This window comes from Zeus faber, assembly GCF_960531495.2.
Source record: "Zeus faber genome assembly, chromosome: 3".
NCBI classification, from domain to species: domain Eukaryota; kingdom Metazoa; phylum Chordata; class Actinopteri; order Zeiformes; family Zeidae; genus Zeus; species Zeus faber.
Window position 1 is genome coordinate 36,252,888 of NC_137190.1, and position 13,493 is coordinate 36,266,380.

Sequence of the window (13,493 nt, forward strand, 5' to 3'; positions counted from 1 at the left end):
TACATTCATTCATTCATACCCTTTCCAAATTTTCCTCCATATAACCTAAGTACTGTTTCACCCCTGTGTCATTTTCTGCAACATAACTGGTTGACATTGCCCTTCCCACTATTACCCTGATTGTTCTTTTGTCTAAAAGTCCCTAATCCAATTATAAACTCACCCTCCTATTCCCACTGCATTCAATTCTATCAGTAGACCATCTTTCCACAACATATCTATGCCTTCTCAATGTATCTCAAAATATAAAGGTAAGAGACTTTTTTTTCCTACAAATTCAGTTTGTGTCTGAGTGCAGGACTCCACCCAGGTTGCAAGTATTGGCAGAGTCTCTTCTCCAACGAACCTAAAATATTGACCCGATTAAAAATTACTGTAATTATAAATTCAATAAGAAAAAGGAACTCAAACAGGCAGATGCAAATAATCTATGTGCATGTGTATTTATGAAAGACCATGGTGTGAAAAGAATGAGTGATCCTCTGTTGAATGTTGCTATAATCGGTTGGTGTGTGGTTTGTCTTGTGTATACTTGTGTAGCTAAATTGATCAATATAAGTTGGGAAAATTGCTTTCAGATATAAACATACATAACAGCAGCAGAAATGCATTAGTTTTTGGTTTATAAAGTTTGAGTTATTTATTTTCTCTTTTTTTGTTCTTTTGTTTTGTGTTCTTGTGTCAAAGTGATGTGCTGGTTGAGATAAGATAATACTTTATCTATCCCACAGAGGGGTAGTCTGCATTGTTATAGCAGTAATGGATTGGCACAATGGCATGAAGCATTAGTAAATTGGTAATTCTAAATTGAAGGATATGATAAGTAAGTAAACAGTATAGATTTGAAACTATACATTAAATAGTAATATTGCATGAGTGAATTGTCAGTTCTGCTATGATATATAGTAGTGTTTGTGTGTTCAAATCCTTGCTGGTTAACTTTTTTAGTAAGGCTGGTAATTGTTTAAGTATAATCGAACAGCATTATTTTTAACTCTAGAAGCTATCTCGACTTGACATTGAATAAGGTAGCTGTATATACAGTAGGTTAACAAGGAGGGATTTGGGTTTTTTTGTACACAGGAGAGGTGATGGAATGTGTGCGTTTGCTTACTAAAAATTGAAACACTAAAATAAATGTGAAAGAAGTTGGCCGTTTCAATGGTTTTTAATTTGGGCATTCCAAAGTTTACATTTGAAAATATCTTGTGAATCGATTAATGTTGTAGTTGTGTATTGATGAATATTAACCAGCCCGTCTATTCAGTGTTTTATTTCGGCAGTTTTAAGCATTTAAACCACTGGACTGCGGTTTGACCTTTGACCAGTGTAGAAGGGTTGGGAAGACCTGAAGGATTGACAACATTATTTATTAAAGAGAATTGCTCTACAATTGAGTAAGGCCATTACATGTCCAGCATTCAAAGGTCCTTGTAAATTGTTGATATTATTGCTATTTGTATTTAAATTATTTGCAAATACGATTATTTAATAGATTCAATTGGAATTATTGTGAGATGAAATGCATGCAAGCAAATGAATGGAAAGACCTTGATTGAATTTAGCTCTATGCCTCATATTGAGCTCCACTGTTATTATTGTCAGATATTATAGAGCACCCTAAAGAACCAGAATCATTTTGATTAGCTCTTATTTAAATGTGACATTCTCCTGAATTTACCTAGTTGTTGAAGCAATGTTCAGAAGTTGAGTTAATGATTTCTGTGACAACACCTAGAGACATTGTTGTCAGAGAACCATGGAGTGTTTTCTTTATGACACTGCCTGTTACTGTCGTAGACCTCTTCTTTCATCTTTTGACAATGTCTGCAGCGAGAACATTAAGCGCCCCGTGGCTTCACAGAGGCCTGAAGGACATTCCAATTTGCCTGATTTTCTGTTTGGAAACATTCTACGCCTACATTGCAGAGAAGGTCTGTGAGGACTCTGTGTACAGAGATCCAGTTTGGCCAACATCAGGCGGAGTGACTTGGGACATCTCCTGAACAGCGAACAAAGTTCTGTGAAATGAAATGCAAGCGTCGACTTCTGCTATTCCTCCTCTCCCCTGACGAACATGAAGTGTTTGTACTCAGGGTGTTGCAAATACACAACCAACCCTAACCAACGGTGCTCCCCTGAACCTGCGTGCGGTGATGTCACTGCATCGGACAAGACCTCAAACTGAATGACTGCAATCAATAGTTTTTCTGCTCCAACTGGGAGCTGTGGGATGGTTGATCGCCCTCAAGTCCTGCTTGAAATTATATCTTTGTGATCCCCGGAGGGTTGCTTTTGTGTGTGTTCCATTGTCTTATCAATCTGTCTATCCTGATAGTACACAGATTATTATATACTCTCCAAGAAAAACTACATTATAGTAAGAGTAGTGGTCAATTTTTAATTAAATAATTTTCAATAATTTAGGAAATGGTTTAAATAGTTAGTAAATTAAATCATTAAGTAGATACAGGATTAGGCACAGATTAGGGATTATGTTCAGGCAACATTCAAAAAAATGCATTTTAGGAAAATTTGAAAAGCCTGCATGATTTACAGTCGGTTATTTTGCAGACTAATCGATATTCTATGGACATTTCCCTTACATATTTGACATTGTGATAATATAATTCTGTTGTTACGCTACGGTGCATGCACTTATTTTAGTACTGTGACTGTAGTCAGCTATTCAACGTAACCGTTTGGGAATCACAGAATTATTTCACGTACCCCACTTTTACAATTGTGACCTAGACCAAACAATCTTGTCATAATGTATGTCTCTCACCCAAGTGTTTAAGTATATCTGGCCAGGTCAAAGCAACCCTACCCGTCCCACTTGAAGGACCACTACACGACCAGGTTACCGGGTGGTGGTCCGCAACTTCCGGAAGAAAAGTTGGAAGTCTGCCAGATTCCTGGGACCGCTCCAGATCATCCCCACCAACCGCTCGCAGCAGATCTTCCATCTACTTGAAATACGCGTAGGGAACAACAGCGGCTCCAGTCGCTAAGGGCCCGCCTCAAAGCTAAGGCTCACCTCGATCAACTGGCATTATACAAAGATCAGGTGGCCATACTCAATACCGCTAATAACAATTTGCGCCAGCAGGTGACCACCCTCAATCAACAACTGCAGAGCATTCAGCAACTGTGAAGGGGACTTGGTGAACTTCACTGCCAAAGGCTAGGCAGATAAATGGTTTCTTATGTAACTGTTATATTAAGGTTGTTGTTGTATTAAGGTTGATATTTGGTTATCTTTTTCTGCTTACGCCGCAGAAAAGATGGTTTCTCATCTCATATATCCTATCCTATCCTACACAACCCCTGGAAGAATCTGAAAGTCTTTCTGCTTTCACCAATTCGCCCCCTTACAAATTATCGTTCAGTTCTTTAATACCAACACTAGGATGTACTCACGTTATAACTCCCTTAGCATAATTTTTAATTTTTCTGTATTGGAGTCCTTTCTGTAACGGGTGTGGTTAGGACCCAATTGCAGCACAAAGACAGGCAGGGATATTTGGTAATGTCTTTTATTTGTAGAGCAGACGGAAGACAGGCAGGGGGCAGGCAGGATACATCGTCGGGGACAGGCAGGTTCGATAACGAGGAGTGCAGACAGAAGACAGGCGGGGGGGGCAGGCAGGATATGTGGTCGGAGCGAGGCAGAGTCGGTAGCGGGGAATCAGTCCGGAGAACGCTGGAGAGTCTGGTGCAAGCATCGAAGACAATCTGGCAGTGGGTGACTGGTGAGAGAGGCATATATAGTGGTTAGATTGCAGATCTGGAAAAGCTGTGTGCGCAGGTGAATAGAGTTGGGCTAATGGGACAGGTAAGGAGAGGGAGGGGAAAGCAGAAGAAGGCGGAGATCATGATAGAACCCCCCTGTCAAGGGACGGCTCCTGACGTCACAAACGAACGAGGAAAAAAAAAAAAGAAAATAACACCAAAAGTCCATGCAGGGTGGGAGGAGGGGGTTCGGAGGAGAGCTAGTACTCGTCGGAGACCCCATCCATCTCCAGGTCCTCCGCTAAATGGGCCACGTGATCCTCATTGGAGTAGTTGGAGACCCCGTCCATCTCCTCGTCCTCCGCTAAATGGGCCACGTCCTCATCAGAGCAGGGACCCCCAGGGTCGACATCCTCCGCCTCTGAAACATCGTTGGAGGACGCAGAGAAGAGAGGTGGTGGGGTCTGTGGTCGGGAGGGTTGACCCAGTCTGGAGGGCTGGTCAGGATGGCACTGATGGAACCTCCTGATGAGGGTGTGGTCCAGAATGTGCCTCGCAGGGACCCAGGACCTCTCCTCCGGGCGGTAACCCTCCCAATCCACCAGGTACTGCAGGCCTCTCCCACGCCGGCAGGAACGTAGGAGACGGCGGACAGAAAAGGCAGGACCCCCGTCAATGAAGTGGAGGAGGCGCCAAGGGGACCAGAGCACTCTCCCGGACTGGCTTGACCTTGGACACGTGGAAGGTGGGATGGACGCGCATGGACCTGGGGAGCTTGAGCCGCACTGCCACCAGGTTGACGACCTTCTCGATCTTGAACGGGCCGATGAACCGAGGAGCCAGCTTCTTAGAGTCCACCTTCAGGGGGAGGTCCCGGGTGAAGAGCCAGACCTTCTGGCCCGGCTGGTACTCCGGGGGCGGCCCGGGCCGGGTCCAGGTCCTGTGACAGCGAATGAAGGCCTGGACGGACGGGCAGGAAGCTTCCCTCTCAAGGGCCGGGAACAGAGGCGGTTGGAAGCCGTAGGCACACTGGAAGGGGGAGAGGCCTGTGGCCGAATTGGTCAGGGTGTTGTGGGCATATTCCACCCACAAAAGCTGCTCAGACCAGGACGACGGGTGTTGAGACGTCATGCAGCGAAGGGCCGTCTCCATCTCCTGGTTCTTCCGCTCCGTTTTGGCCGTTGGACTGGGGGTGGTACCCTGAGGACAGGCTGACGGTGGTCCCCAGGAGCGAACAGAACTCCCTCCAGAAGACCGAGGCGAACTGGGGACCCCGGTCGGATACAACATCTACCGGGATGCCATGGAGGCGGAAGACGTGATACAACAGTAGCTTGGCGGTGCCCTTGGCCAACGGGAGCTTCGGTAGAGGCACGAAGTGAGCCATCGTGCTGAACCAGTCCACCACGGTCAGGATGGTAGTGTTGCTGCTAGATGGTGGCAGACCGGTGACGAAGTCCAAGGAGATGTGAGACCAGGAGCGATGAGGAACCGGCAGTGGGTGTTGGAGACCGGCAGGAGCAAGAAGAGAGGGTTTGTGCTGGTTACAGGTGGGGCAGGCATTCACGAACCCTGGGACGTCCTCACCCAGGGAGGGCCACCAGAAGCGATGCTGGACGACCTCCTTCGTCCGCTGGATCCCCGGGTGGCAGGTGAGTCGGGAGTTGTGGGCCCACTGAAGAACCTCGGACCGGAGGTCAGGCAGGACGAACAGACGGTCGGGTGGACATGCGCTGGGTCCAGGTTGGTCCTGGGCGGCAGCTCTGACCTTCTCTTCCACCTCCCAGGTGAGTGTGGCAACTAGACGGGAGGACGGTAGAATGGTGTCAGGGTCAGCAGCGTCTTCCTCCTCCTCCTGTAACTGCTGGGACAGGGCGTCAGGTTTGACATTGCGTGACCCCGGCCGATAGGAGAGGGAGAAATTTAACCTGGTAAGGCAGAGCGCCCAACGGGCCTGACGGGAGTTCAGTCTCCTGGCGGACTGAATATACTCCAGGTTCTTGTGGTCAGTCCACACCAGGAACAGCAGATAGGTTCCCTCTAGCCAGTGTCGCCACTTGTCCAGGGCCAATTTGAAGGCGAGAAGCTCCCTATTCCCGATGTAGTAGTTCCTCTCGGCCGGGGTCAAACGCCTGGAGAAGAAGGCGCTGGGATGAAGCTTCTGGTCGGAGGAGGTTCTCTGGGCGAGAACAGCTCCGACTCCCACGTCGGAGGTGTCCACTTCAACCACGAACTGCCGTTCGGGGTCAGGCACTACCAGAATGGGGGCTGAAGTGAACCGTGCCTTCAGGGCCAGGAAGGCGTCATTGGCGGCGGACCACAGAAACGGCACCTTGGAGGAGGTTAGTGCTGTGAGGGGGGCAGCCACCGTGCTGTAGCCTCGGATGAACCTCCGATAGAAGTTGGCAAAACCGAGGAAGCGCTGGAGTTGTTTGCGGGTGTCCGGGGCGGGCCAGGTGGTGACAGCGGAGACCTTGGTGGAGTCCATCTGGATGGTCCCCCTCCCCACGATGTACCCCAGGAAGGAGACGGACGGGACGTGAAACTCACACTTCTCCGCCTTCACAAAGAGTGAGTTCTCCAGGAGGCGCTGCAAGACCGTCTGGACGTGGTGGACGTGCTCAGCTTGGGTTTGGGAGAAGATCAGGATGTCGTCGGGGTACACAAAGACGAATTTGTTGAGCATGTCCCTGAACACGTCATTGACCAGGGCCTGGAAGACAGTAGGGGCGTTGGTGAGACCAAAGGGCATCACCAGATATTCGTAGTAACCGGAGGGAGTGTTGAACGCCATCTTCTATTCATCCCCCTCTCAAACCCGGACCAGATGGTAGGCGTTGCGTAGGTCGAGCTTGGTGAACACCGTGGCCCCCTCCAGGAGTTCGAAGGCTGATGAGATGAGGGGCAGGGGATAGCGGTTCTTGACCATAATGTCATTGAGACCGCGATAGTTAATACAGGGGCGAAGCGACTTGTCCTTCTTCTCCACGAAGAAGAAGCCAGCCCCCGCCGGGGATGAGGAGGGATGGATGATGCCCGCCGCCAGGGCATCGTTAATATAGGTGGCCTCTAGGGGGGGTGAAGCCGGGCTGGAGGTCGATGGCAATATCTTATGGCCTGTGCGGAGGAAGGGATGTCGCCTTGGCCTTGCTGAAGACCTCCCTGAAGTCGAGGTACTCGGCAGGGACCCCCAACATGTCAGGTGTGGAGCTGGAGCTGGTGGGTGGCTGAGGTGCGGCGGCTTGCTTCAGGCAGACCTGATGGCACGCAGGACTCCATCCCAGAATTGCCCCTGTGGCCCAGTCGAGGTGTGGGTTGTGACGCCGGAGCCAGGGGAACCCCAGGAGGAGAGGGTGATGAGGTGAGTGCAGGATGCATAACTGTATTGTCTCGTGGTGGTTGCCGGACAGGAGCATGCGGATGGGCACCGTCTGATGGGTGACTGTCCCCAGGAGGCGGCCATCCAGGGCAGTGGCAGGAACCGGAGAAGGCAGGAGAACTCGACCAACACCCAGCTGCCGTGCTAGGTTATCGTCGATGATGTTAACATCGGAACCAGAGGCAATAAGTATGGCGAGGGAATGTGAGCATTGGGGCAGCAGCAGCCGAGCCTGACACAGGGGGCGTGGGTTGGAGGAGGGTTTGGAGGTGTGGCTCACCAGGACCTCCTCCCTCACTGGCGAGCCCGGCCTTTTACCGGACACCCGGAGATGTAGTGTCCAGCTAGACCGCAGTAGAAACAAAGGTTCCCCAGCCGGCGTCTCTCCTTTTCTTCCGTGTGAGGCTGGCCCGGCCAACCTGCATGGGAGGGGCCTCACTCGTGGGTTGACGGGCCGGAAGAGCTGGCGGCCCGGAGGAACCTGGGAGACGGGTTGCTGGGCGGCGCTCCACTTGCCTCCGACGCCTCTCTCGCTGCCGGGCCTGGATGCGTCGGTCGATACGGGAAGCAAGCTCAATGATGCCATCGAGAGAGGTGGGCAGGTCATGGGAAACCAGCTCTTCCTTCACATACTCTGCTAATCCCATTAGGAATGCGTCAATCTGGGCTGCCGGGTTCCACTCGCCCAACTAGAGTTGGGCTAATGGGACAGGTAAGGAGAGGGAGGGGAAAGTAGAAGAAGGCGGAGATCATGACACTTTCTGCCCGCTGTCCCTTTCTGAGTCTCATCCCTACAATACACCATTAGATTCCCATCTCCCATCCAATCATAAGCTTAAGCGCATATATCAGTTTTAATGGATTCATCATTTTCAACTCTATCTCTCTTCTTTATTTAATCTTATGATGACATTACAGTATCATTCTCTCGGTCTTCTACTATCTCTTCCATCTCCAAAATGTTGCACTTACTATCACCATCTCCTAAAGGTGCAGTGTGTAGAATTTACAGAATGGACTTGGCAGAAATGGATTATAATATTCATAGGTATGTTTTAAATAGTGTATAATATAAATAGGAATTGTTGTGCTGACATTACTTTAGAATGAGCCATTTTTAGCTACATAGGGAGTGGGTAGGCTTTACAGAGGCTGCCATGTTGCACCACCATGTTTCTTCTACAGTAGTCCAGAACAGACAAACCAAACACTGGCTCTAGAGAGGTCCTGTTAGTTGCGATCTGCAACCTCACAATTCGACGCCACTAATTCTACACACTGCACCTTTAATTCATCACTACTCTTTCTCTTCCCTCCTGGATTAGATGCAATGCTTTCCCTTATCCCTCTCTCCATACTTCCATTTCCCTGAACAATCCTACCTACCTTTTCCATCTCGTACCCATTCACAGCCCAGTTGTGCTGAGCCCCCTCACGATTCTTCTTTTTCCTCAGTTTTGTTGTTAAAGGGCAACTTTCAGGTTGACATACCGGGTGAATTAATGTGTGTGGAAATTATGTACCAATTTGATTTAAGAATGATCTTTATTTTTTCATAGCCTGCAAACTCGGAATGTGATGTCGCGTAGGGGAGACAGGACAGAGCTAACGCTACAGTGAATGGCAAATTGGCAAGTATTAGAGATGTAGAGAAACGCTGTTGTGAGTGAGTGTTTTTATTGGAGATTTATTTGTTTTCCTTTGTTTCCTACATGAACAAAACAAAACCAGAACTGTGCACTGTGCTGTCACGCATGTCTCTCCGTTGTTCTCTTTAACTTTACCGCGGCCGCTGTTGGTATGGGACTTTATTTATTAAAAACTGGATTTTTTTTTTTTGTGTAAATACTATTTACTTTGAAATAATAAATCCTAAACACACTACTTTGCCATCCTAAACAGCTGTCATACTAACTGACTGACTACCATCCTGCTACTGTGCTGTGGCAGTGAATGAGACTATTTTACCCTGCGTAACATCACCAGCTGAGATGTAAAAAACAAAATGGGCCTTTTCACCTTTTACCTACATTCTTTGTGTATTTTTACCCTTTCTGCCTGTAAATCTTTTTTTCAAACCATTGGACTGGTGGAGACTCTTGCTCCCCCTACTGGTTTGGAGGACTAATCAAACCTTATTGCTGATGTCATCTTGATGCCCGTTCTTCATTTATTTTTTTCCAAAATTATAAATAATAATAATGGTGTGGTGTGGGGATGGGATGGTTTCAGCAGCCACAAGTGACCTGGATCTAGGTGATTGTGTCAGGGTGGCTGCATACCTGTTGCTCGGTGGTTGGGCTAACGAGTAAACGGTTAAAACCCCTATTCTCACACACACTCAGGATAGGAGCCCTGCCATGACATCTTCTATCTGCTCCTGGCTAATTCCACCTAGCCTCCTCTCTGCAATAATCTGATGTCTACAACCCACCATCTCTGTGTCTCTGTGCCGGAGGGCCCTGAAAACGCTACTTGGGTGGCATGTGGTTGCCACAGTGGCACCTGAACTCTCCGGCACGGGGAAGGGACACAGACGTCTGAAGATGCCCAGCAGGTCAACTGATGGCCCCAGCACCAACCCTCTCCCAATTAGCAGCAGCAGCACCCAGGGTTTTTGGTGGAGGACCGGGGGAGAAGCAGCCGCAGCAAACAACATGGGTAACCCTCTACAGTTAGCTCCTCTGCCCAGCAGCCACCGCCGGGATCGTCCAGCCAGCCCAGCAGCCAGGCCACTCTTCCAAGCAGCCCCCGCAACAGTCAAGTCCGGCCACGCCTTCACCAGCCAGTGCAGCAGCACGAGGCCCCATGCTCCGGAAGGGAGGAGGGGGCAGTCTGTTGTCGCCCTGGGGGAAGGCCGGTTGGACCATGCTGATCCAGGGAACCAAGTCCTCTGGAAGGGGAGGTTTTCAAATTAAATTTTTGAATTTGTATGTAAAAGGTATGGAAACCCTGTTTCAGAGACCTGTGTTTTTATTATTTAAGGTATTGGAACCCTGTGTCAGAGTCTGTCGTTTTGGGCTATGGTAACCCTGTGTCAGAGTCTGCTTTAAATATTTTTTTAATTTTTGTTGCTCTGTGGTTGGGCTAACAAGCAACAGGTTGAAACCCCTATCCTCATACACACACTCAGGATAGGAACCCTTTCCTGACATGTTCTTTTTGCTCCTAGCTGATTCTACCTAGCCTCCTTTCTGCAATAAACTAATGTCTACAACCCACCGTCTTCTCTGTCTCTGTGCCGGAGGGCCCTGAAAATGACACTTGGGTTGCATGTGGCAGGCGGAACTGCCACAAATGGTTCTGGCAACAAGACATTAGCAGCAGTTCCTTTAAGTCCTGTAAGTTGTGAGGTGGGGCCCCCATGGCTAGTTGTCCCAGCACATCCCACAGATGCTCCATCAGATTGAGAATTTGGAGGCCAAATCAACAGCTTTGTCTTGTTCCTCAAACTACTCCTGAACTATTTGTGCAGTGTGGCAGGTCACATTATCCTTCTGAAAGAGGCCACTGCCATCAGGGAATACCGTTGTCATGAAGGGGTATACTTGATCTGCAACAATGTTTTGGTAGGTGGTACGTGTCAAAGTAACATCCACATGAATGCCAGGACCAAAGGTTTCCCAGCAGAACATTGCCCAGAGCATCACACTGCCTCCGCCGCCTTGCCTTCTTCCCATAGTGAAGGTAAACGATGCACAAACACGCCATGGTCATCCATATGATGTAAAAAAAAAAATGTAATTCATCAGACCAGGCCACCTTCTTCCATTGCTCCATGGTCCAGTTCCGATGCTCATGTGTCCATTGTAGGCGCTTTCGGCGGTGGGCAGGGGTCAGCATGGGCACTCTGACCGGTCTGCGGTTACGCAGCCCCCTATGCAGCAAGCTGTGACGCACTGTGTGTTCTGACATCTTTGTATCATAACCAGCATTAACCTTTTCAGTAGTTTGTGCTACAGTTGCTCTTTGCTAACTCTGCGGCTGTATCAATAAGCCTTGAGTGCCCAAGATCCTGTCGCTGGTTCACCGGTTGTCCTACCTTGGACCACTTTTGGTTGGTACTAACCACTGCATAATGGGAACACCCCACAAGACCTGTCGTTTTGGAGATGCTCTGACCCAGTCCTCTAGCCATCACAATTTGGCCCTTGTCACTGTCAGATCCTTACGCTTGCCCATTTTTCCTGCTTCCAACACATCAACTTCAAGAATGGACTGTTCACGTGCTGCCTATTATATCCCACCCCTTGACAGATGCCATTGGAACAAGATGATCAATGTTATTCACTTCACCTGTCAGTGGTTTTAACGTTGTGGCTGATCGGTGTGTGTATGTATATAAACACAATTGGTCCCTGAGCTCCAAAATAGTAAGGGTTGCCAACTGCTCCTGGCTGCCCCCTGGAGAAGGGACAACAAGGATGGGAGAAATGCAGAGGCAGAATTTTTCCAGCCACAACTCAGTGTAAAGCCAGCTATAAGAGCAAAGACCAGGGTAGACCTAATAAATACGTTGCCGTTTTAAATTACATTGTAGGATTTGTAGTGTAATCCACCAAATACAGGCAATTTCATGGATTTATGGATATGCCTATTCTTCTTCTTCTTCTTCTTCTTCTTCTTCTTCTTCTTCTTCTTCTTCTTCTTCTTCTTCTTATTATTATTATTATTATTATTATTATTATTATTATATTCCTAATTAGAATTGAACAATAATTGTCTTATTATTAATGCAGTATTTATCATAGTATTATTATTATTTAGATATTATAACAATTATTCGTTTCTCACAATAAATTCTTAAATTCTCTGTGGAATGTACCACCTTAGAATCGCGCAGGACGGACTGCTGCCATTTTACACGGAGACAGCTCCCCAGTGCGGCCGCCTGGTCTATTCGCAATTCACCAAGTCTCCAAAAGTGGCCGATAGCTATTTATTCCTCCAGTGGCGGACTCGCATAGTTATTATTATAATTTTTTGAAGTACAGAAAATTCCTTGCAAACCAACACAAATCTTGACTTTTTTTTTTTTTAAATACTAGTCAAATACCACACAACCACAAACGTAAAAAACGAGCCAGGTAAGTCGCTGGATATTTGGTTAAGCTAATGTGTTTCAAGCTGACACGAGCATGCTACATTAGCCAGGTATCGTTAAGTGGGTTCACTTGTTAATTTGCCGCTTGCTTTATCGAAACGTCCGAACGAGCGTGTCAGTCAAACAACGAACACGATGAGATTATGTTTCGACGCGGGGCGTCTTTGATAAACCAGTGTTTGGGCAAAAAACATGCGTCACGCTGGAGAGTTGAGCTAACGTCACCGAACTGTACGGCTAGCTTTAGCTTGCTAGCTAACGCGATCTACGTTCTCGTCAGCTGCAATACTACCGTGCTGATATCGCTAGCAAACCACAGCTTTCGTTCCATTAATTAGGTAGGTAAAGGCTTAATGAGCGAGGGCATTGCACGTAACCTTTTTTTTTTTGTCAAGGGCCATTATCCATTTTCGAGTTGATAAGAGATAAAAGTGGCAAATTGTTTTTGGGATGTCATGAGGGGTTAGACGTCGCATTTACCAGGTTGTTTATACCAGCCAGGTAATAAAGTAAAAGTAGTGGTAGACCTTTATGGTCACGGCCTGTTGCTTTTGCCTATTTCGTGCTGAGTGTCCAAATCAAAATACTTAGTGAATGGCACTCACGATCATGACATTTTAACTTTCGTACAAATAATTGCGATGAACAATTTTAGCATTAACAAATCTTTTGTTTACTAATTTGACGCCACCGTCACAGTATAAGCATATCATTATAGTGTAATAATACACATCCATCTCATGGACTGCAGCCGTTTACTTACATTGAAAGTTGAAACATAGAAATTCTGTTTGACTTTCCGCCTTTTTTCGACTGAACTGATGACATGGGCCATGTTCTATTGCCTCCAAGAATTCTCACATTAGCTTAACATTTGACGTTTAGGGAAGCATCATTATGTTATCATGATATATTATATGTCATTATATTACCATGTCATCATGTTTGACCTGGAATGATGCTGTAATTGCTTTGGTTGTAGTCTGATTCTCACAAAAATACCTGTAGATTTTAAGTGTTTTAGTATCGGCCCCAATTCCGAACTGGGATTGTGTATGTCAGCAACAATCACATTTTAGTTTTGCTGATGGTGGGTCAATCAATATCTGCGGTGATAGAAACAAAGCTATTTTGTTTTTAAAACAGTTTCTTGGCACTGGCTTAATTTGGATATTTCATTAACAAAATAGAAGATATTTATGCTTTTCACAGTGAAGTGTTTGAATTAGCGGGCAAGCTTAATAATCTTAGTAATCTATCTATCGAAAATCTAAT

The 13,493-nt window shown here is 47.1% G+C and overlaps 1 protein-coding gene across 9 annotated transcripts in view; it reads left to right on the forward strand.

Moving 5' to 3' along the window:
* Positions 1–12,047: 12,047 nt before the first annotated feature.
* The window catches only part of celf1 (cugbp, Elav-like family member 1), a 50,965-nt gene continuing 49,519 nt past the window's right edge, over positions 12,048–13,493 (forward strand). For all 9 annotated transcript variants that reach the window (XM_079997483.1, XM_079997486.1, XM_079997488.1 and 6 more), the window contains exon 1: positions 12,048–12,201. The gene's annotated coding sequence lies outside the window, so the exon portion shown is untranslated. The remainder of the gene's footprint in view (positions 12,202–13,493) is intronic.